This window comes from Cupressus sempervirens, chromosome 10 (assembly GCF_028749045.1).
Source record: "Cupressus sempervirens isolate cs-2001-9-10 chromosome 10, ASM2874904v1, whole genome shotgun sequence".
Lineage (NCBI taxonomy): Eukaryota > Viridiplantae > Streptophyta > Pinopsida > Cupressales > Cupressaceae > Cupressus > Cupressus sempervirens.
In genome coordinates, this window is record NC_143127.1 from 241,896,255 (window position 1) to 241,923,456 (window position 27,202).

The 27,202-nt window shown below is 32.3% G+C and overlaps 1 pseudogene; it reads right to left on the reverse strand.

Annotated features, from left to right (window-relative positions):
• Positions 1 to 2,359: 2,359 nt before the first annotated feature.
• The window catches only part of LOC149533531 (uncharacterized protein At5g03900, chloroplastic-like), a 68,202-nt pseudogene continuing 43,359 nt past the window's right edge, over positions 2,360 to 27,202 (reverse strand).

The following is a 27,202-nucleotide window of genomic DNA, read 5'->3' on the forward strand; positions in this document are numbered from 1 at the left end:
TTCTCCTACTATATTGAATCTCCTTTTTAAATTCTCAAGGTTTTTCTACCATTCAAATTCAATACATCCCCAATAGAGCTGCCATTTTGTTGGTGTTTTCAAACAAGGATGGTTCAAAATTACCTCGATGTGAACAAAATACATCTAGCGGTAGCTAACTCCCATCTTCAACATACCATGTTAGACACAACGCCAACTATAAGGCTAAACCCTTCCTCTACTTTAGCCTCTGCAAAACCTAGGTGGGTGGACCTTACATTCAATTAATATGGTATCAGTGCTAAACATATATTCTTGAATCTAACAAAGTAGATAGAACCCTTATATCTCCTAATACTTATGAAATCACAAAAATATGCAATAGCAAATTGCAAATCTATGAAATTAACAAGATGAGTGAGGGCATCCTTTTTAGCTCTTCAACATGGAAGGGAAATACATTTGATTAATCATGTTGAGTTTAGCAAAACTCCAAATATGTAGTAGTTAGAACTAATTGATCCTATAATAGACCAGTGCCTTATCCATATGGAAATTCTATGAATCAAATACATACATATGGATACCTGAGACATACTCATATATTTAGATATTTGATCCATCCATTCACCTTATAAATAGACATCTATCTTCATATGAATTCTCACTACTTACTAAATATCCTCCTGATGAAACTTGCAACCCTGGCAAGGTAAATCAACATTTATTTGGCTCTTTGTTCCAACAGCAAACTTATCTAGACATACAACCTTAATGGATTGCAAATGAGTTTAAGCTCTTTGTTCTTAAACACAAAACATTGCAAACAACAGAGGAAGGAGACAAGAATTAGAATGAAACTAAAGAGATTTTTTCTCAATTGTATTGATTTCCTTGAAATTATACATTCATATGCATGAAATTAAAACATAGAAATGCCTAATAGTTCAGAATTATTTGTATTATCTTCATTACTACTATTCATACAAGAGAAATTGCTGAAGAAAATGTGGTGTCACAATGATGAAAACACATGAAAACTAGAACCATTGGTCTCATAGATCTAAGAAAACTCAAGATTGGAACCCACATAGTATCACAATAGTGAGTAATTTTTTCAAAAATTGGAACCAACCAGTTTCATGGTGAAAAAATGGAACCCTTACACTGAATTAGAGAAAGAAAGATATAGGAGAAGATGAATTCCTAGATTTTCTCTGTGTCTAACATTTGTCCAATTAGAAAACCTCCTGAAGAAGTTGAAAGCATCTTTTTGATCTCTCTCTATAGCTACATATCAAATCTTCCATAATTTTGCCTCCCAAAAGCATAAAGTATTTCAAATATTTGATGGAAAAATAACTAATTTTGATGCCAGATCTCAGATTAAGGCAAAGGCAAAAATTAGTTAAATGACCTCTAGGGGAAAGATAAACCTTTTTAGAACCATTTATGCTTCAAAAAGCTTCAATATCTACCCTCCAACTAATTTTGTTTCTCAATGATGAATTCTGCCCATTCTGTTCAGAATGCCTTAGAAATTACAAATCTACTTATAGAGTGAATCGATAAGCATCTGTGCCAAAATCTATCCTCATATTCACAAAATTCATCTCATCCCACTTCCAATGGTATATTGAAGGCCATATTTCACCCATCAGAAAAACCTTGTAACTCATTTCAAAAAATATGCAACCTATTATGGCTCTGGTCTAAAACTTATTATTATTTTTAAAAAATTTAAAATATTCTAAAGTTCATACTTTAGAAAATATCTTTTTCAATTTAAAAAATTGTATATGCCATTTTCGAGAAAATATTTTAAGAATTTCTTTTTGGCATTTTCCATTTCTCCCCTACCAAGCTTTTTGAGTCAAACCTGACTGGGCTACCACATGGCAACACTTGATTGGCTTGCCTATCTACCTAGTCAACTACCACCGCATCTTTGACTAGACCACCACATCAGTACTTGAACTAGGCCCACTACCACATGGCACCTAGGCACATTACCTCTTTGTTTATCTCTCAAGCACTTCCACAAAGCATTGAAGTGCCTACCATTCAATTAGGTCATGTGTCATCATCTTGTGCATTTAGTCATTGAGCTTGCCATGTCATCACACATCATCAAATGTACTTAAAATTTCCTTACATTATTATCTGTCTAGCCATCGTCCATGAGTCCCACCAAGTGCTTACTCCTGTCTCCAAAAGGTAGATGTCTTTAGACAACAAGCATATAGTGTGTTTTAGTATCTAAACACTATAAGTTTTACCATTATAGGCAATGTGGGATTATTAATCTTCAGATGTGGGTGCCCCCTTCATTTCCTGCAACCTCTTGGTTTAGGTATTTAACAAACCCATACTCAATGTTTTAATAGATGATTAGGCATCTTCTTTTATGTTTTGTGCCCCTATTTTGAAATGGCTTCCTTTGGCTATTGTATATAATACAATCTTTCCCAATAACTATTTGTTCGGCCATATCTTGAGCACTTTCAATCTTCCATTTGAGAGATGAGTCAGGTGCCTGGAGTGTAAGAGCTCGTTGTTGTCCTACATGATTTCTCTTATCAATGTCTGTATTTTTCTTTTAAATGAGGAACCAATGAGTTAATGGAATTGCAAAAAATGATCTTGCATAAACCTAAAGTAGGGGGAAAATGTTGATGGCAAATGAAAGAAACCCTCCTCGCATGATTCCAATTAACTTTAGCATGCTTCCTAAAACAATAAGTCCAACAAGGTTGAGGCCACCCAAAGCAATCACCATTTCTTTTTATGGTCCACTTGATTTTCTTGCTATCAACTTCTAGGCATCTATTAGATTGTAGTAGTACAAGTAAAATATATGATTTGTCCCCTTAGTCTTCAGCTACTCAAGAAACATCTAAATATGGAGCAAGCTCTTTAGTTATAACAACACCTCCATGTGAAGCAATGTACTCTCCAATAAACTTGCATCTCTCTTCATCAATATCTTGATTGGGATCTCCATCCCCAAAAACAAATGAGAATATTGATTCAAACAAGTTCATTCCACCACCTTTCTCTTCTTTTTTGCGTGGAGCTCTTACCTCTTTTTTGTTGCCACCTTTCTTTGTTTAACGTGTTCTTCCTTGACTGCCCAGATAGCTTCCTCTTGCAAGTCAACTTTTTTCTTTTTATAAGTTGTGGCCTCTTAATTCATGCCAAGATCTACTCATCACATCTTTTGGAAATGAAACTAGATAGGGCACATCCCTTTCCAAAGCCGTAGACTACAACTTGGTAGTATGAAGGAATCTTTCCATTCCATTTGTTGTTTGACAGATCTAACTTTTCAATGTGACTTAAATTGCACAAATTCATAATGTTTCCAATTAGGGAATTGTCACTAACCATCTCGACACCAAGTAGATGCAATATTTCTAGTCAATTAATTTCTAGATTAATCCAATAGTGTCATAATGGGAATTTCTTTACTTGGGATAAGAAGGCTGCCATTAAAATGATTTCTTGAAATGTTAAAGAGATATAAGTAAGGATTGAACCATTTTCATTAGCCAATGCCAACCACCCTAATCAATGCTATATTGAAATCCATGTGGGGACATGACCACCAATTGTAAATGAGAAAATATTTGAGCCTACTAACTAGAACTGGGCAAGCCAACTTGAACTTATATTCTGAGAACAATATGATAGGAACAAAGATTTTTGTTGTGCAAGGTTATGAAAAAAAATTTGTGCATTAAGGTTAATACAAGTAGCATCTTTCTAACTTCTTTTATAAAAAGCTGACCATTTTTCACCTATCATCACTCTCATCACTGTGGCTTCCTCTCTGCCCAATATATTCTCATTCGTCTTCCCATTGTCTTCATGAGTTATCTTCAACTTTCTCTAGATTATTTGACCACCCCATTTAAGTTCATTATTTTTTCCATGAAGCTATGTTAATTCATCATTTTTCTTATTCACCTTGGTATGCAAAAATCTTACTTCTACCTAATGAAATCAGTTGGGCCCCAACGTGGGTTTGGCTAAAAAAAAATTGTTTTCAAATAATTGAACTATTAAATTGGTCCATTAGTCATTTGATACAAATCCAAATCAAAATCCATCACTGAACTACCAATTAAAACTCATTTAAACTTTTTTTGCAACTTGCTAACTTAGTGCCAGGAGGCTTAAAAAACTAACCAAAACAACTGATCAGGCTCTAGAAATTTGACACATTGATTCTTTGTTCCACATATTCTTACCTTTTCAAATCTCATCTCATGAAAAATTATCAATCAAAATATATTGACTAACAAAATTTTGCTCTCAGAACTACCTACAATAAAGCATGTCAAAAAAAAAACGTAAATTGTGTTCAGATTTAGCTTTGAAAATTGGGCAAACTGACACTTGGGGGCATGAAAACTGGGGAATTGGTTTATTTTCATGAGTAAAATATAAATCTATGATCAGGGCTCATGACGAATAACAGGATGCATTTCAAAAATGGTCAAAGTAGGCTACTCAGATTTGCACACTAGAAGCAATGTCAAAAAAGCATTTTTTGCAAATAAAATGGACCTGAGAAAGTGTGCAGAAAAATTTGTCAAGTTTTGAAAATTGGTACACTTAAAGAATTTTTAGAGGAGAAAACAGTGGTATAATCCATTCAATCTCACCTGTCATTGATTTTGAGTTAGAACATCCCTAACAGGGGTTTTGACCAATCTGCACTTGATGACACCAATAAACAGTTACAAATTTCACTTGGAATTGCTTTTGAAAACTAATCAAATGGATTCATCATAAGCTTAAAATTGAAACATAACATGTCTTTGACCTCTAGAATGCAATGTAGAAGAAATTTTATCATTTTGGTCAACTAGGTCAAAGTTATAACAAGGCAAACAGGGCCTCCCAAAATTTTGAACAATTCACATCAGCATGACAACAATTAATGACCAACTTTGATGGATTCAAGACCTAGTCAAATAGATTTGAAGCAACTCAAAATATGAAACATAGGTTCTCTAGTATGGACACTAAACATTCCCAAAGCATCTAGTCGTTAAACATTACTGGGTGCAAGATATTCAATTGCAAACATAGGTTCCTGTCGTTGTTTGACACTTGGCAAAAAATGCAGATTTGAACATTGCTCATAACGAGACTTCACAAAATGACTCAAAATGACAATTTATCATCATGGAAAACATAAATACACTGAATGCAAGGTGTTAGAAACATTAAACCCCTCTTAGTCCTCAAATGGGCAGCCAAGTACATATGCATCAAAAGCATTTGTAGGACTTGATTTTTCAATGGTACTCAAAATTGGGGCTTCAATTTTGAGTCCCAACATTCTCTATGTGCATGGTTATATTACTATTCAAAATTTTTGGTTTACTTTCATATACAAGTTTTAAAGTAATTAACAATATTTAGTTGTGGGCAAAATTTTGTGGAATACTAATTCACCCCCCCAATATTATCTATTTATAGCAATTGATATCATAAAACAATTACTTTGAAGAGGCTTAATAGATTAAGTAAGATCTTAGTAAATATGGAACAGTTGAGGAAGAATCTTGAAGAAGGTCTTGAATAGATTGATCTTCCTACTAAAGAGAGAGATAACTTGGAAGATAGCTACAAAGATGAAAAAGTTTACATTGGCAAACTGAAAGATGAAATTGATGATCTTAAATTTGGAAAAGAACCTTTTTCCGAGATTAGTTTTAATGATGATATCAAAAATCTAAAGAAAGAGAATAAGATCTTGAAACATGTGTTGAAAATTATTGAACAAAAGTGGAGTCTTAAGATTAATGGTAATAAGAGTGAACCTGATCTAAAATATGAGAATGTAGACTTTAGATCCCAGTTGAGTCAAGTGACATCTAAATTAGATTCTATTAAGATAGAGCATATAGAGTTAGGAAAATGCAACATCATTGTGGAAGGAGAGTTGACACAAGAAAAAAAATAGTTGTGAGAAAGTTGATGAAAAAATATTTCATCAAAGACCTTCTTATGATAGGACAGACCTTGGTAATCTTCTTGGAGAGAAGTCAACAAAGACAGATGAGATTATGATAGAACCAATTGTTAGGAATAATAGTCCACCAAGATAATTGAGTGGGGGGGAGGGGGGGTGAACCAGTGATATAACTAAAAAATTTAAAAGCCTTAATTAATCTTAACCATTCAATAAACAACCATAATAAGATGCACATACACAATTACACTAGATTTGTTAACTAGGAAAATCCTTGAGCAAAGGGAAAACCCCAGTGGGAATGATTCCCACAAAGGTATATATATATATATATATTCCTTTTTAGAGGATGGACCTTGTTAGGAGTCTATAAAAAAATTCCATACATAATAGTTAGGAGATTCCAACCCTATTATGAGTTGTACAAGACAAAAGGACCCACTATCCAAATAGCCTCTAGGACAAGACCACTGAACTCACTATCCAAATGATCTCTCAACTATTCCTTGCAAAATAATTGTTTGTACTCTACTTTAACCGTTTTCCTATATCTTTTCAATTGGACCAATCACTGTCAAACCTTGTAGATTAGGTCACATACCTCAGATCCAAATAACAAACCTCAGATCTTAGAATGAGACCTTGGAAATGAAGTTCTCTTTAACCTCGCTCTGCACTGATTATCCTCACATATCAACTTGTTTCTCTTCTATTCTGCTCTTTGTGCTTCATATAATAATTCATTCATAATAAAGGAAAATGTCCTTCATTTATACCAAATCCATAAAATAATTCCTCAAGTCATCTATTATAGCTTCTCAATTAATTATAATAGGACCTCATTAAGAATACATTATACTTAGTGATAACATCAATTATTCATCATATAGATTAAATAAATTTCCATACATTTAATATTATGATGAGTGATCTTAGCCACATCATCACCAACATGTCTATTGTATGCCTGTAACATTGCTTCTCAGAATAACAACTCTGCTAAGAGATATAACAAGTTAACCAAAACATTCTTGTGTAAACTCTATCTCAAAATGGTCTTCACCAAAACTTGCATAACTTCATTAAGACTTAATATCTTATGCACTTGAGGTTAGCTTCATATAATAGACACTTATTATTATCTCTCTTTAACCTTGCTAGTGAACGAACTCAGCAATCTATTTGTACCAACTTGATCATTACCACTATTCTTCTCTCAGATATTGTAGAAAACTGCTATGTTGACATAAATGACAAACACACTCATGAATATAAAATATCATCATGATAATGATCTAATCATAATTCTAAAATAATACCACATAGAAGCATCATCAACATTCTATTAGAAACAATAGTCCACCAAGATAACTGAGAGGGAGGGGTGTGAATCAGTTATCCAACAATTAAAACATTTATCAACCTTCAAAAATCTTATCCATTCAATAAAAGTAAACAAAAATCATAACAAGATGCACATAAAAAATTACACTAGATATGTTAACTTGGGAAATCCTTGATCAGAGGGAAAATCATGGTGGCAATGATGCCCACAAGATGATGTGCTAATATAAATATACCTTGTTCGAGGATGGACCCTATTAGGAGTCTATTACAAAATTTCATACATATGAGTTCCTATTAAGAGAATTTGAATCCTTTTTAGAAGATTCAAACCCTAGTAGGAGTTGTACCAATCCTATTAGGAGTTGTAGAAGATAGAAGGACCCACTATCCAAATAGCTTTTTGGGCAAGACCACTAAACTCACTATCCAACTGATCTCTCAACTATTCCTCATAGAATAATTGTGTGTACTATAATTTAACTTTTTTCCTCTATCCTATCAATTAGACCAATCACTATCAAACCTTGTAGACTAGGTCATGAACCTCAGATCTAAGTATCCAACTACAATTCACACAATAAAACCTTGGCAATGAAGTTTCCTTCACTTCTGCTCTACTCTACTTATCTTCCCATTCCACTCTTTATGTTTGTTATAATCACTTCTTTTTCATACTCATGATAAAGGAAAATGTCCTTCCTTTATATCAAATCCATAAAATAATTCATTGAGTTAGCTATTACACCTTCTCAATTAATTATTATAGGATCACATTAAGAACATGTTACACTTAGTGATAACATTAATCTTCCATCTTGCAACTTGCAACTTGAATATATTTCCATTCATGTAACATTATGACAAGTGAATTTAAAAATGACATTACCAACATGTCTTCTTCATATCTTTAACTTTGGATTCTCAAATAACAAATCTCCTAAGAGATATAGCAAGTTTACTAGAACATGCCTCTATAAACTCTATCTCATAATAATCTTCACAAAAAATTGCATAACTTCTTCCAAAATTAATATATTATGCTTCTGACATTAGCTACATATACCAAATGTTTAGTATTATCTCTCTTTAACCTTGCTACTAAAAGTACTCAATGATCTATCCATACCAACTTGATCTTTCCATTGTTCTTCTGTCAAATAACATAGAAAACTGCTATGTTGCCATCAATGAAAAACACAATCATGAATGTAACATATCATCATAATAATGATCTAATCATGTTCCTATAATAATCCCCCATAGGAATATCATCAACATTCATGCTTCCAACAATCTCCCCTTTCGCATTGATGGCAACATAGATCAAAAACATCTAGTTCCAAGAATACCAACTACAAAAGACTATTAACCTTTCTTTTCAAATCCTCTTCATAAATCATTCTCCTATGTTGTGCTTCTCCAATTTTTTTACTTCTTCAACCTATTTTTCATGCTAAACTTCTCCCCCATTGACATCAATATCAAAGATTTTAGCAACCATCAATCTCTGCAACAACTGATTCTTACTTAGCTCAAGTGTCCAAATACACTATTCAAAAACATCATCCAAAAAGAGTCCTAGATGATTCTATCCATCATAGATACCCCCCATATAGAAAGCATCAACATTCAGTCCATACAAATAATGGTACTCTATTAAACTAGACTAATACATTCTTGCATCTTCAACTCTAATGTAGGAAGGGGCATAACCCCTAAAATACCTCGCAAATACTCAAAAGTCTCTTTGGGAAGAGGCTTAGTGAAAATATCTATAATCTTCTCTTTACTGCTTACATACTCCAATCTAATTTCCTTTTCTAAAAATTTCTCTCTTAACATGTGATACTTGATAGAAATGTCCTTAGCCTTAGAATGCAACACTAGATTCTTAGGCATATTTACTATGCTTTGTTGTTATAATGTATGACAATAGGTTCACTGAATTCTATCCTTATATCCTTTACCATCTTCTTCATCCAAATGACTTGATTATAATTTTTTGCTACTATAACATATTCTACCTCTGCTATTCTTTATGAGATATAATCTTACTTCTTTCTTAACCAAGAAACCAATCTTCCTCCAAGAAAGAAGGCTCCACCACTAGTTTTTTCTCTTTCATCTATACTATCTAACCAATTAGCATTAGTATAAGCATATAAAGTAAAATATTAGATCTTTCATACCATAATCTAAACTTTGGTGTTCCCTTTAGATATCTAAATATCCTTTCAATTGCTGCAATTAGGGTTCTCTAGGATCAACTTGAAATCTTGCAACAATTCCAACTCCATTTTCTATATCCATCCTTGTGTGAGTGAGATATTGCAATCCTCCAATCATAGATATGTTCTTCTTCTTCTCAACAGTAGGTGTATCATCCTTTGTAGATAACTTGTGTCTAGTTATCATAGGTGTTCCAACTAGTTTACATATTTCCAAACCAAACTTTTTCAATAGATCTTTCAAATGCTTAGTTTGAGAAATAAAGATTCCTTCTTTATCCTATGCAATTTATAATCCTAAGAAGCATTTTATCTCACCTATCATATTCATTTCAAATTCCTTCTTCATTTCTTCTAAAAACTTTTCACTTTCATCATCATCTCCTCCAAATATTATATCATTAAAAAATATTACCAAAATCACAAATCCATCATCTATTTCTTTCCATTGTAGATTATTGTTTTCCATACCTTTTCTAAGTCCATGTTTTGTCAAATTCTTTTCCAACCTCTCATACTAGGTTCTAGGTGCTTTCTTTAAGCCATACAATGTTTTCTTCAATTTCCATACCATGTCCTTGTCATTTGTTAAAGGAAAACCTTTAGGTTGTTCTCTATATACTTCTTCTTCAAGTTATCCATTCAAAAATGTTGACTTCACATCCATCTAACATACCTTGAATTTCTTATGTGTTGCATAGGCTAAGAATAACATTACTACTTTAATTTTTTCCATAGGAGCATAGGTTTTGTCATAGTCTACTCCTTTCTATAAGTAACCTTTACATACCAATCTTTCTTTTTTCCTTACAACTTCACCTTGTTCATTCACCTTTCTCCTTGAATAACCATTTTGTTCCTATCACATTCTTGTTTGGTGGTCTCAAGACCAATTCCCATTTCTCATTCTTCACTATTTGATCCAAATCTTCTCTCATAGCATTCTTCCAATAGTCATATTTACATGCCTTGTCTGTATTCTTTGGTTCTACTTGAGATATCAGACATAGTTCTTTATTGATTCTATTTCTTGTCATAACACCTTTATCTCTACTACCAATGATCTTCTTTGGTGGATGATTCTTTGTCATATTCTCACAAGAAGTAGGAGTTGTTATCTCAACCCTTATCTCTATTCTAGGTTCTGAACTTTTTTCCTATCTTTGCTCTCCTTCATTCTACAAATTATTGTTAGTGTCAAAGAATACTTCATCATTCATTTTAGTAACAAAATTCTCATCATCATAATTGTAGTCAACTATTCTTTCTTGTATCCTAAATTTCTCATCAACTCTTACACTTGCACTTTCAACAATAGTCTTAGTTCTTAGATTATAACATCTATAAGCTATGAATTTCAATGAATAACCAAGAAACATACCTTCATCACTTCTAGCATCAAATTTACTAACATCATCATCTCTTTTTATGGAACACTTACTTCCAAATATTCTAGAATACTTGACCTATGGTGAATGACCAAACCATAACTCATAGAGTGTCTTACTTATACCTTTTCTAATATGTACTCAATTCAAATTATATACTACGGTGTTAACTACTTCTCTCCAAAATGTCTTTGAGACATCATTATCAAATAACATCACTCTTGCTACTTCTTCTACTAACTTGTTCCTTCTTTCAATAATCCCATTCTATTTAAGAGTCTTAAACTCAACTCTTTCTTCTACTCTAGGATTGAATCTTTTGTCTTCAATTTGATTCCCATTCTACAAATCATTGCTAATAATAACTTTGACATTTTCATGGTTAGCCTTTGCATCAACAATACTTACCAAATCTATCTCTTCTAATACTTCCTCTTTCTTAACTAATCCAAGTTCATTATCTTTATCATCACAATCATACAACAATTTTTCCATAATTGCTTTAAATTCTTCATCTTCATTAGAAAGTGACCTCTTTCTAGTTTTCCTTAATCTCTTAGGGCATGTCTTCTTCATGTCTTCTTCATATCTCAATCTATCTGTACTTGTGCCTCTACCCAGAAGCTCCATGCTCAATTTTGTACACAATTCTAATCTCTCATCAAGAAGCTCCATCTTTTTGGTGTCAAAATTTCCTCCATCAAACTTAGGACTATCTTTTTTGAAATAACTCACCACTAATCTCCCAAAGCTATTAAGCTTATCCTTCAAGGACCTGATGCTCTGATACTAATTGTTAGAAATAATAGTCCACCAAGAAAACTAAGAGGGGGTGGTTAAATTAGTTATCCAATTAAAACATTTATCAAGCTTAATTAATATTAAACATTCAACCAAAGGAAACAAAAACCATACTAAGATGCACATACATAATTAAACCAGATTTGTTAACTAGGGAAACTCTTGATTAGAGGCAAGACCTCAGTGGGAATGATGCCCACAAATATATATATATATATATATATATATATATATATATATATATATATATATATATATATTCCTTGTTAGATGATGGACCCTATTAGGAGCCTATAAACATAGTAAGTACATAAGAGTCCCTATTAGGAGACTTTGAATCTCACTTAGGAGATTCCAAAACTATTAGGAGTTGTACCAACCCTGTTAGGAGTTGTAGAAGATAGAAGGACCCATTGTCCAAATAAGTTCTAGGGAAAAACCACTGAACTCACTGTCCAATTGATCTCTCAACTATTCCTTGTAGAATAATTGTTTATATAGTGCTTTAATCTCTTCCCTCTATCCTATCAACTAGACCAATCACTATCAAACCTTGTAGACTAGGTCATGAACCTTAAATCCAAATATCAAACCTTAAATCTCAAAATAAAACCTTGACAATGAAGTTCTCTCCAACTTAACTCTGATCTACTTATCCTCACATATCAACTTGTTTCTCTTCTATTCTGTTCTTCATACTTCATACAATCATTCATTAATAATAAAGGAAAATTTCCTTCCTCTATACTAAAACCATAAAAAAATTCCTTGAGTCAACTATTACACCTTCTCAATTAATAAGACATGAAGAAGACACCTTCTTCATGTCTTTAACATTTCTTCTTAGAATAACAACTATACTAAGAGATAACATGTTTATCAAAACATACTTCTATAAACTCTATCTTAGAATGCTCTTCACCAAAACTTGCATAAATTCTTCCAAAATTAATATCTTATGCATCCAAGGTTAGTTGCATATACTAGACACTTATTAGTATCTATCTTTAACCTCTCTAGTGAAAGTAATCAACAATCCATCTGTACCAACTTGATCTTTACCACTATTCTTCTACTAGATAGCACATAACACTATTATGTTGACATTAATGACAAACATACTCATGAATGTACCATATCATCCTCGTAATAATCTAATAATTTTTCTACAATACTCACCCATAGAAGTATCATAAGCATTCATACTTCCAACACAAAATTCTATAACAAAAATCTCTAAAGAAAAGTCCAAGTGGTCTAATGAAGTTAAGAGAATTAAATTGACAGGGGAATATGATGAACCTAGAACAATAGAGCAAGTTTAAGAACCTAAGAATGATTATTTATCTAAAGAAGTAAGACATTAATTCAAATGTACATGATATATATATGTAATAACATATGAAGAAAGATTACGTATGTAAGTCTTTTAAACCTATTACTAATTTATATTGTTATAATTATCATGGTTATGGACATAAGGCAATAGAATGTAAGAAACCTAAGTTTATTGATGATAATAAGAATAGTATAATGTTTAGGAATACTAGCCCTATAGGTAATGGAAGAAGTAGATCTTAGAGCACATCTAATGATGGAGAGAAACCTAATGGTGAGAGAAAGAAGTTTTTTTGTTACAAATGTAACAATCCTAGACACATTGCAAGAAATTGAAAAACACTTGAAAGTTAGAATGGAAGCAACCAGAAGAGTAATGCACTTTTATGTCACTTACGCGATAACTTTGGACACATAGAAAGATTTTTTAGAATGGATAGAGGAAACTTCAAAAATAACCCTAATCATAGAAGGAACAACAACAGGACTGGTAGAAGCGATGATAATGGAAATAATTATAGTCACAAAGAAGCAGTCAAAGAACATGTTGAGGAATTCAAAGAAGCATTTTTGATGGATTTTAATCCAGAGAGTTCACATATAGTATTGGAAGATAAATTATTTGATGAACATGATGGAAAGTTGAAGTCATAGATTGTTTATGGCTCAACCTATCTGAATTAACCTATTGCAAAAGCAACAAAGCATCAATGATTATTCTAGTTATGATGATGAGGAAGAAGAGAAAAAGAAGATGGAAGAACAAGAAAAGAGGGAGAAAGAAGAAAAATAAAATAAAAGAAAACAAGAAGAGGACAAGAAGATGAGAGAACAAGAAGTAAAGAAGAGAAAAAAAGAAGAGGAAAAGAAGAAGAAGAAGAAAGAAGTAAGGAAGAAGAAAGAAGATGCAAAGAAAGAGGCTGAAGAAAATAAGTGAGTAGAGGATCATAAGGTTAAGGCTACTATAATTTTAGTAGTGTTGGTAGCTAGAACATCAGCAACAACATCTATTCCATCTGATGATGAAGATTAGAAAGAATTAATGAGCACCCTTAGAAAGTTATTTGAGAAGAATAAAACTATTAAGTCTTTAGAGAAGACTCTTGTTGAAGACTTGGAATACATGTAGAAGATAGTTTCCACAACTATAGAAAATATAGACTTCCAAGCCAAGGAAAAAGATTTGGTGAAGATGTTTGATGGGGAATTCACAACCTTATCTCAAATAGCAATAACACAAGCACAAACAAATCATGAAGCAACCCTATTTAACATAGTGTGCACCAATGTGCACAATGATTTGGAGGCACTTAATGTAAACTTCAAGGAATTGAGAAAATGTATTGTTGATGGTCAAAATTTCTATGGATAGTGTTCGATGTCTTACACTTACCTATCAAATTTTGATGTAAATATCAAAGGCCATATGAGTGAGCTTTAGACACTCACTAGAAGATTACAACCTAAGATCATAATTGAAGATTTTGAGAATGACATTGAGAAGACCCAAAATGTTGTCAAAGACATTGAATATTAAAAGGAGAAGGTAATGAGAAGATTCTCTATTCTTGGAGAATATTTGGCACCTAAATTTTTAATTTTGTAGAGGCAATTGGAGGAATAACTCTCAACAAAGAAATCTTATGAAAAAATTTCCTACATTGACATTAGCATAGTTGAAGTGGCATCTTATGCACTTTGCACACTCATCAATATATTAGATACATTAAAAGGAAATTGGAAGAAATACTTTGATAGATTGAAAATTGATTTTCTAGATTGTATATCCAGAATGACGAGCTAATCAACAATAGGCAACAAGTTTTGTGATACAATTTTGGTACCTTTGTCATTGTTGTCAAAGGGGGAGTATTATGTAAAGGAAAATTTTCATGGATGTAAATGTATATGTAAGGGGGATCTTATCCATGTATAAATTTAAAGGAGTGACAAGGAATGTAATGATCCATCAAAACATGAATAAAATTGTTATGTTTTGACAACAATTTTTATGTAGTTACTTTTATTTGTTTTTGTTATGTATCACATCATTTTGGGACTTAGGAAATTTTCCAAAATCTTTCCATCAATGCCAAAGGAAGATATTTTTGGCAATATGCTTAGTTATATGTCTTGATGATTTTCATTTATGAAAACATACATTCAACATTTCATTTATGCATTTAGAGATAGTAAATTGTCTAAGTATTAAACAATTTGCAAAAACACTGAGTACAAATCTTAAAGAGTATGGATGATGCACAAAGAGTTAGATTATGCAAAATTGAGGAAAGGTTTGTGACATCATCATCATGATGTGTACTAGTGGGCATGTGTTTATGAACAATATGACACAAGTTACACTAAGATTAACAATACAAGAATTTAATAGTGTAGAATAGAGCATGATAGTTAGCAGAGTTGTATGACTTTAGGAATTATTTTGCAAATTATTTTGGTTGCTAAATAATTATGAATTTATGTTGAGCCACCTATGTGGATATTATTCCATAATTTATTTTTATATTATGTCAAGCGTGTGAAGACATGAAGGCTGACAATGTAGATTTTTATGATTGTGCAAGGTATAAGTAAAGATCTTATCTTGTGTAGATAATAGGGAAGTTGCATGATTAGATGTGACATGCGCACTATTGTTAGAAAAATCTATAAGCCTTATGAGATGTGAAAAATGATGTAAGATCAGAACAAGTGTGAGTTATAGTAGCAAAGCAAGTATTGCATGTATACCTATCTTATAAAGGAATTGAATTGTATTATTGCATGTTCGGGCAATGGGATCTTCTTTCATACATTGTAATTATTCTACCTATTAGAGAAAAAGGATAATTTCATTTCATTTATTAAATTACCTATTCTCCCTTCTTAAGATTTCACTTTATGCATTTTTTAACTTTCTCTATTTAATAATTATTAAATAGCTTTTACCTTTAGGTTACCCTTTGTACCTTATTAGGTTACCCTTTTCGAGTTTTGATCACCTTTTATAAGGATTGATCTCTTTGTAATTATTATCTTTTTTTAATCTCTTCTTCATCTAAATATACAATTTGTGTGTTTTGTAGATCAAACCCTTGCCTCTTCTTTTCATTTTCCTCTCCATGATAGGTTTTCTATATGCAGGTATTCGTGGGCTTCATGGATTTGATTTTCATATTTTCTCAAATCCTACATGGTATCAAAGCCAGATCTGTTGTAGCTTGTTTGATATTTGGAGGAAAAGGGAGAACAAGGGTTTGACAGATTAGATTTGGAGTTTTTTTGGGTATTTCCTAAGAAAATGGGGGGTCACCTATTTTTGGAGTATTTTGAGGCTAAATAGACTTCACAGATGGATTTAGAGGGTGTCAAAACCCCCATTTCCATATAAAGTTTGTCTATTTTCTAAGACAATGTTGATCTGGGAGGCAAAATGTTTTTGCATGACAAATCCATATGGCCTTTGCACACAGTTTGAGATGGAATTTTTTTTTTAAATTACAAAAACAATGAAAAAATTAGCATTTTTGGGCTACCACAGTTATGCAATCACTAGCGGCTCTGTTATGCTTACCACAGTGGTCACCACAGCCTTCACCACTAGCAGCCTACTTAGTGACTCCACTAGCAATTCCGTAGTGGCTCCACCATAGTAGATCGCCCACCTCCCACCACCATGGCCTACCTCCCTCTGCCCAGGAACAATGATTTATAAAAGAATTTTTTTTTTTTTTTTTATTTAAAAAAAAAATTGTGCATTTCCAAGGGCCCTATTGGTTTTTTTCTCCATAACATGAGCATACAAACATAATTTATTGATCCAAAAAATGTGCCAAAAAGCTAGTTCTGAGATGAAGACATTGGTGTAGGTTTTTTTTGGTTTTGATGTAGTTTAATTACCTGCTTTGGTAGTTAAAGTCAAATGTTTAGTTTTTCACTCTGGAGGCCATATCTTGAGCATCCCATCTCCATTTTTCAAAAATGTTATATTTTTGGAAAGCTGGTTCTATCTACTTTTTAAAAATACTATAATTTCCTTCAAATTCTACTCCATTATCTATATATCATTTTTTTTTTTGTATTACACTATGGCGGATATTTTGGGTGTTTCAGTTCCAGGGATCATTTTCTCGGCATGGGATCTCTTCTTTTGGGTTGTACTATCTATTGTGTTGGCTCTTTGCCCTTTCTAATCATTTTTGATGTCATTTTTAAGAATTTTCAATGCCAATGCACTAAGATAAAGTGCCACTCCTTGCTTTTCGAAATCATTTTCATCATTGTGATTTATTTTACTTGCACTATATTATAAAGTGCCATGGGGGGGATAGTTATTTGCCTTTTAGTGCCTTCTTCCTTTTTCAAGTGAGTGTACCTTCCACAACATTAGCCCCATGATGTGTCAGTGACACATCCTTTATAAGTGTCTACATCTCTTCCTCACTCTTGATGTTCTTGGTTCTTTTTGTTTTGTACGAGATTTTTGGCCCACTTTCTCAATTGCATGTCACCTCACCCTTGTCTGCATTAAGGGGACGTTCTATTATTTCCAATGATTCCTTGGTTAATTTGAGTGAGCTATATATTTAGTATTTGATCCTATGTACTAGGTGATTACAGTGGTTGGATACCTATGCATTTCAGTGAGATAGAATATTTACCATATAGACACTCTTCTTTTCATTCCTACTTTGGTTGCAGCCTTCCTTGGTTCTATTTCAGAGGATGTTCTACAGATCAACAATTTCTTTTTTATAGTGTTTGAGGCTTCTTCATGCTTTAGTGGTTTCCTTCATGATCACTCTTTGTTCCTATTTTCTAGAACTTTCCTATAGTTGGAGGCTTTTGCAGTCCTTTACTAGATTTTTAGCTATCTCTTTTTGGAGTAGAGTTTTTCCCATTGGGCTTTCTCTATTTCTCCATTTCATAGAGATTTTTTTTGTGATTGGGTACCTCATTAGGCCTTGTTTCTAGGACCCAATTTTTATTTTAGCATTGTATTGTAGTTTCCTTGCTCTTTCTGCATTGTTTATAACTACATTGTTGCTCATCTTAAAGGGGGGTGTTAGAGAAAAAGGATAATTTCATTTAATTTATTAAATCACATTTTCTCCCTTTTCAAGATTTTGCTTTATGCATTTTTTAGCTCTCTATTTAATATTTATTTTATAATTATTAAATAAATTTCACCTTTAGATTACCCTTTGTAACTTGTTAGGTTACCCTTTTCGTGTTTCAATATCCTTTTATAAGGATTGATCTCTTTATAATTATTATCATTTTTTAATCTCTTCTTCATCTAAATGTACAATTTGCATGTTTTCAGATCAAATCATTTCCTCTTATTGTCTTTTTCTTCTCCATGATAGGTTTTCTATATGCAGGTATTCGTGGGCTTCATGGATTTGATTTGCATATTTTCTCAAATCCTACACTACCAACTCCTTATAGGATTGTATCAAATCCTAATAGGGTTGAGGCTTCTACAAAATCCTAGCCCTCTAACAAGGACTTAAGATACTATATGTAATTTTTAGCCTCCTAACAAGGTCAATATCCTTAACAGATCCTATTGTTTAGTGAATCATCTAGTGAGTATCATCCCCACCAAGATTTTTACCGTGTCTAGGGTTTCCCTAGTTAACAAATAATGGTGTTATGAGTTCTCTATGTGCATGGTTATATTTATTATTTAGTATTATTGGTTCACTTTCATATGCACAATTTAAAGTAATTAACAATATTTAATTGTGGGCAAAAGTTTATAGAATATTGATTCACCACCCCTCTTAGTATTATCTATTTCTAACATATTGTGTTTTGTAGTGCTACATTTAATTTCATATTTGTTAGGTCTTTTATTGCATTAAGATTAGATTTTGTTTCTACTCTTGCATTTTAAAATTCATATATATATATATATATATATATATATATATATATATATATATAATCAATAAAATACAAAAAAACCTTTCTCTCATTTCATTTATTATGAAGACTATGAAGATGCTTTGGTGTATGGTTATGTTCCTTATTAACCTTCTTTTTATTATGTTCATGATCTTTCATTTAATTCTCACTTATGGTTTTGTGAATTTAACCAATACTAGTCTTCCTACATTTAATTCTTTCATTAAGGATTCATGTGGTAGAATTATTATTTTTTTAGATTATGAAAAGGATTTGGTAGATGATACACCATATTCTAAACTTCCTAATCTAAATCTTATTATTCCTAATTCGATGCCTAATTTTCCATCTATTAATCCTTGTTATTCTTATGATGGAATTCAAGCCATAGTTTAGGATATAGATGTGGAAGACTTCTTTGATATACCTTCTCCTCTTATTCATGATGATATTAAAGGAAAGGGTTAAGACTATTCTATTGGAAATATAAGAGGGGTAACTGAGAGGGGAGGGGTGAATTAGTTACTACTAAAATAAATCCTAGATCCCTTAGATGTCAAGTAAAATTTAGACTGTTAAATATGATTACTATTGATACTCAGTAAGCATAACTTGGTAACTATAGAGTGTGCATTACTTAGCAGATCTTAAGATGTTATTAGTATTTTACTTGCAAGAATAAAAGAAATAACATGAACATATGACACCGGGATTTAACATGGAAACCCAATTTGGGAAAAACCACCAAATGCAACTAGTTACTATTTTTCACTCTTCTGAAGTGAGCCCTGTTAGGAGCCAACCCTGTTAAAGGTTAGAAAACACACTGTTAGGTGTGACCCTGTTAAAAGATGTAATCACCTTGTTAGGAGTGGCCTTGTAAGAGGTCTTGCAAAAATTCAATGGAATTGCTACCTTGTTAGAGGATTTACAAATGGCTATTAAACCAACTCTGTTAAGAGATTTTAGATCACTGCTACAATAGTTAGAGAATAAAAATGAAATGACCTAATTGTGATGCAACCAAATTGCTGATTACTGATCTCTATTATGGTTCATACTTGATCATTCCTAATTGAATAACACTTTTCTACTGCACAAGGATACATGCTTATCCTTCAAGTTTTCTTCCTCTCTTCTTATTTCTTCTAATTCCTTCAACTTGCATATCACACACTTTAAAATCACAACTTGACCTTTTACTTATACCTTTCAGATTGTCAAGTTGGCTCAAATACAAATTAGAATAACCAATATTCATTACCATAGTCAGCTAGAATCAATGGGTAAAATAATTAAGCTTTACATCCCAAAATAAGAAAATCCTTTGGTAGCCGACCCAGTTCAGTATAAATGGATTCTAACATGATTTCTTGTGTTAACAAATAGGAGCTTGGTTAAAACTGTGAACTTACAAAATCCCTATGGTAACCAAGTGAACTCAGTTAATACTAACTCTATTCAACTTTTCCTTCATTAATCAAGTGAGCTCGGTTAACACTCTTTTCTACATAACTTCCTTCAATGCCTGAGTGAGCTCAATAGATACTGCCTTCTGTATAGAGTAAACTTGGGAATGCTTAGTAGACTAGGAAAACTATCTCCACTGACCAAGTGATCTTGGCATGCACTTACTATCAACTAATATGACATTTGTGTAACATCAAAGACAACATACAATTAATCAATTATATCCAACAACTTCTTCTAAACTTATTATTCTTTATTATACAACTTTTTCTCATAACCATGATAAACAATTACCTCCTATAGAATCTTTACATGATATAATATGATAACTAAAAAAGGTTATAAAAGTTTAGGGCTTGGAGTTAGTGAGCATTGTATTATCTCATTCATATACCCTCTAAACTAGATTTTCATGGTATTGGTTGTTTGAAATCTCAAGTTAAGGAAGGTGATGTTAATCATCATCCTCCTCTTCATAAAATTATTTGTACACCTACTTTGGATAAATTTGATATTCATTAAGAGGTGGCTAAATAGGTTTATGTTGAATATATGAATTCAAAAAAAAAATCTTTAAACCTATACCAAAAGATATCTTATCAAAGTACAAATATCCTTTTCATTATTGTAATATGCACTTACTTGCCGATTGTAGACATTTTAGATTGTATGTTCATGAAGGAGTTACTTTAGGAATTATATCTCATTCTTAGGTAGTTTTACAATTCCTTAATAATTTTGATATAGGGAATTTCCCTCCTTCTGATATAATATAGGTTTCTTCTCCTCTTGTCTCTAGACAAGGGGGCAAGAGGTGTTTTTCAGTCTAGTCTCCTAGGATCCATTAAGCCTTTTTATTGGGCTTAGTTGGTATTCTTTCTTCCTATTTTTCTATGATTTTGTATTATAATTATAATTATTCACAGATTCTATTAAAGATATATTTTTTAGGACATTTTTTTTGCGAAGTTATCCCTTATCTTCCTCTCTAGGGGACAAGGTTCTTCCTTCTTTCTTTCTTTTTCTAGGGAAATACTTTCTTTAGCTTAGTGGTGTATGCACCCTAAAATGGTCACCTAGACTATGGGCCCCCATGATTCAATTTATCAATTTATCAAATTTCTTGAATCAATGGTTTGCAATATTTTATTAAATCAATTTAAATCAATTTAAATCAATTTCTTTGATCAAATTCAATTTGTTTTATTTCTAAGGTTGATCATTTTATCCTAAGTCTTATTTAATTAAAAGAACTTTCTCTCTTTTAATTAAATAAAATAAGTCTCCATTTAATTAAAAGAAAACATCTCTTATAATTAAATAGTTTATTCACATTTAATTAATTAAGAGAAAAAAACCTCTCTTTTAATTAAATAGTTCATCCACATTTAATTAATTAAGAGAAAAACCTCTCTTTTAATTTGATTAAATATTTCCTATTTAATTAAAAGAAATTGCTCCCTTTTAATTAAATAAAATATCCCACTTAAATCTCTTTTTGATGAAAAAGGAGTTAAAACAAATTAAAAATTAAATAAATCTTTTATCTACGCTTAATATAGGACTTATCTTCATCCTTTCTCCACTTTCTTCTCAACCACTCCACTTTTCTCATTGGTGGATCTTTAGTTCACATGGATCATTATTTCTCCACCATTGATTAAATCTTTTTTTCCTCTCAATCTAGATCATCCAATCTTCTTTATAAGGGAGAGCCCTCTCCTCATTTTAGACACCCATTATTATGCTATTGTTATGTTGCAGGTTTGGAGAATGATTTTTGAAGGAGTTTTGAATATTAAAGCTTTTGTGGAGAACTTTTATCTTCTTGTCTCATTCTCTCTTGCATGCATGGCTTCCATCATCATGATCCATACTTTGATTTTCATGTTAGCTTAGATCTTGCATTGATAGATTAGATCTTGCTTTCATAGATTAGATCTGCATTGTTATTTCTTTTTATAGATTAGATTTTATTTCTTGCATTGTTTTGCATTGTTATCATTTAGATTAGTTTTTCATTTCCATTTACATGCATATTAGATCATTGAATCTCCTTTTCTTAGTGTACTTGCATGGGCACAAACTAGGTTAGACTGAGGGCCTCCATTACAAACCCTTGCACCCCATGAATAGGGAGCTATGAGTCGCCATTCGAGACCTCATTTTTGAAAAATTTTGAATATAATGACTCATAGAAGTGTGCCCACATTTTAGGCATACATTTTTGGCACCGACCATGGGGCAACCCACCTTTGCTTGCTGAATTTTATGCAGATCTATTTGTAGACTAAAAATAAAAAATAAAAAATAAAAAAAATTCTAGATTTGAAAGATTTGATCATATCTTTTAAATGAGTGGGTATTTGAATCTACATTTTTTTTTAACAAAGTTCTATTATATCACAAAAGCTTTGGTCCAATTTTTACGTTTTTCTAAAATAATTTTTATTTTTTATGATTTTTCCTTGATTTTTCATAAAAAGTTATTTTCAGGAGTAAATTAGCATATTTTTCAAAAAATTTTACATTTTTTGAAATCTCTCTAAATTTTAAATAAATTTGGTTCTTTGTGTTTCAATTTTAGAGGTCATATCAGGGGTCAATAATTCGAGACTCAAAGAAACCCTATATTTGAAATATTTGATCATATTTTTTAGCTGAATGGTTATTTTGATCTAAATTTTTTTTTGTAAGCTTTTAATGCATTAGAGAAGCTTCGGTCCAATTTTTAGATTTTTTTGAAATATTTTCGATATTTTATGATTTTTCATTCATTTTTCATGAAAAATTATTTTTGGGAGTAAATTAACATATTTTTCAGAAAAATTTATAGTTTTGTAAGGATCTTAGAATTTTGAACAAATTTGGTTATTTGTGTTTTTATTTTAGAGGTCATATTAGGGGTCAATAATTTGATTAGCAAAAATTGGTCTATTTTGACAAAATGACTCCCTAGAGCACAAATTAAAAGATCTCTTCAAAATTTTTACATTTTTGGAAAGCTCTCTTATTTTTTATAGGGGTTACTATTCTATATTTTGAGTTTTGGATCTGAATTCATATCATGTAGATCCAATCTTTATGACTAAGTCAAAAATCAATTGAAAAAAATGGCATTTAATGAATAGCTTGCATTTAATTTTTACAATAAATCAATGCATGATGTGAGCTTTCATTTGGATTACTTGCTGATTATTATCACTCTTAAAAATCATATTTTTAGATCTAATTCTAGTTTTGCATGAGTTGACATATATTGCATATCTTGTGTTTGCTTGTGTTATTTGTTGCTTTGTTCGTTGTGAGCGAGCGATCAAGCGTAAACAAAATGGTACAACAAAGAAAAGACGCATTGCAAAAATTACCAAATATTTTGTTTTATCTCTAAAACCTTTAGATTTGGGATTAAAATTAAACCTCTCATGTGTTTGGCTTGAGTGTTTTACATGCTTTCATAAAACACATTTCAATTGATGCTCTTAATGGGAAATGAATGAACATAGATTTGCTTTCATACAAGTTTGTGTAAGTAAATGCTTGTGTTTAAAGCTTAAGTAATTCTTGGTTCCAATATCAAATATCTCATTAAGTGATTGAGGGCATGGATTCATTCCTTGTTTACATAGGGAGTTGAATGCACCACTTTGTGGACTCACTCTATGTTTACTTGGAAAGTTAAATATTCCATTGTTCAACCCTTTTTCATTTGTGAGTAGTATTGATTAGCAGTCTTAGATTACTTGTGATTGATCTAGATTTCTATCTTGAGTTATTGGACTCACTAATCCGTCGGCCCCTCATTTCCACCCCGTGGTTGCAAGATCAGTGCCACATTAAGGGGGAGGGGTCTATAGGAAAGAAGCGTTAATTGCTCCACTAGGCAACCCTTTTGTGCTTTTTGGAATTCACTTGTTTTCTAAGGTGTGGAATCACTTTGAGTTGGTGTGAAGAGTTAAATGTTCCACTTTTGGACTCACTTTGAGTTTGTGTGAATGGTTAAATGTTCCACTTTTGGACTCGCTTCACATTCTCTTGAAGGGTTAAATATTCCACTTTTGGACTCGCTTCACATTATCTTAAAGGGCTAAATGTTCCACTTTTGGACTCACTTTACATTTACTTGAAGAGTTAAGTGTTCCACCTTTAGTGCTTTGAATACTTTTGATAGTGAATTACTTAGTTTTTATTTCTAGGAGGCCTGCTTGGGGATTTCATCACCCCTTGGGATGACCTCAACTCTTGTGTTTCGACAGAGTATAAATATCAAGAGGTGAATCCAAAGACACCTCTCTTGGAAATTGAGTTTGATATCACTCTTGGCTAAGCCTCAAAGAAATTTATACCTTTGAGAAGTGAAGGAGGAGATTTGAGTTACCGTCTCCCCCCGCTGTGTGATTTTGAATTCTTCTCATCTATGGATTTGGGCCTCACATACCATGCGTATATCGAGGACTCTTTTTAGAAAGCCACGTATATCCTTGTAGACAACTTGATAAGGTGTTTTTGTTTTCTAAGTGCCTACTAAAACATTGTCAAGAACATACACAAGTAGAACCTTTAGGGAGTAGAAATACTAAGTCACTATACTTGTTCATGCGCAAGGTTTCTTTGCCCCTTGCTTAATGTTTGAAGACTGTTTGCTTGAAATCCTTGATTGCTATCTTGTGTGCTTGGTTCATGATAGAGAATCTATTGATACATCTAGTTAGATATTTAAAATGAACAAAATCTGAGTTCTTGAGCTGAGACTTTATGATCAAATAACTTTGTTATCCCATTATTTCTAGTCTCCCTAGGTTGATCCTATTTGGATTAGGCTACTTACCCCATTGTTAGAAGTCTTTTTGCACCTTAGGTTATTGTGCTTTGACCTCTTGAATTAGTAGTCATTGATTTCACAAGAGACCTTGTTTGGAGTTGGTGAGTTAGAAATTGTCCTTGTTGAGAAAGATATACACTTGGATCCTTTGATATTACACTTGGAGAGTCTTAGTAATCTCTTGTCCATTCACTTTCATAAAAAAAAATCAATTTTAATTATTTATAATTTGGGTAAATCATCCTCGTGGTCCATATGTGCTAGGGTATTCACCCAAAGTTGTGAGCACCTCTGTGGCAGTGTTGGTTTATGCCTACTGCAAAGTTCTATCTTATCACATCTCTTTTGGACAAGTTAGTGCTTTTACTATCCTAGTTTGGTACCAACATTTCTTAGGGTTATCCTATCAATTAGTACCTTTTCTTTCATGCTGGTTACAAAAAGATATCAAGTAGATCAAGGAAAGCAACCTCAAGTTGTCTTTAAACAATTAACCTTAGTTCAAACTCGTAGAAGACATAAGGGAAAGGAACCTGTGTCTATTCAATCACTTGAGAGTATTCCAAAAGTTTTGTGTGACCCTAGTAGTGATCTTATTGAGTTGAGTACACCCTTAGCATCACCTCATTTAGCTATGGATATGAGTTTTACAAGAGCGCCATACAAGAAGAATCAAAGTAGTGAGTATAATGTTGACCTTTTGAGTGGTGATCCCACTCATGGAAGTAGACCAACTTCACCTCTTATTGAGGATAGGTATTTGAATGCACATCAAAGGGATGAGAAAGGAAGACATTATGCCTATCAAGAAGAGGAAGCCCAACATGATGATCAAATTGGTGAGCCTTCTAGTGCTCATGTGAATGCAACATTTACTGGTAATCGGTTTAGACAATCAAGACTATGTACACCGCTCATGACACCTCTAGGTTATGCAAGTGGAAGGCTCAAAGCAATTGATCGTGAAAGAAAAGCCCTTCTAGAAGAAAAAGCTAAGAAAGAAGAACAATTTCAACACCTAGAGGAAGAAAGGCAAGTTATTATTGAGATGGAAAGAAAATCTCGTCAAGAAGAACAAGACTTTTTCAAGACTTCACAACTTGACAATCAATTCAACAATGTCCACATTGGTGGTAGAAACAACTCTCCCCCATATACCCCTCCCAAGACTCCACAAAGTGGGAGATATTCAAGAACATCTTCACAGTCTCTTGCTCCTAGAGGAAGGAAAGCTTCAAGACATGATTATTATAGGAGACCAACATCTCCTAGAGTTTCAAGAAAACCTTCACAACAAGCTCATCATGGCTCACAATATGGAGGTGGTAGCTCTAAATTTGAATATAATTCTGATGATTTCATGGCTATACCACAAGATCCACATTTTCAGCAACGTATGGAAGCATATATGGACCAAAATAGAGATGCATGCTTTCAACGTTTAATCAAAAAGGGTGCTAAGGTCCCTTAAAACTTTGATGTGGATAAAAAGATTCAAAAGCATGATCCTTCCATGAAAGAAGAAATTTATGAATTGAAGAAACAAATGAAGCAAATATCAGCACCCAAGAGTTCTTTTTCATTTGATTCAATTTGTCCAAATCCTTTTGATAAAAGTGTTGACATGAAAGATTTTCCTAGAAAAGTTGACATCCCCCAATATGATAAATATGATGGAAATGGGATCCAACTGATCATGTGCATCAGTTCTATACTATAAGTTTTTAGTTTCATCATGAGGACTCATATCTTATGAGATTATTTCCAAGGAGTCTTAAGGCTCAAGCCATGGAATGGTTTACCAATATAACTCCTCCTGTTAAGACATTCCCCTAGTTAATTCAAAGATTTGTTCAACACTTTTCATACAATCTTTCATGATCTGTCTCACTATTGGACTTATGTCACACAAAGCAAAATCAAGGAG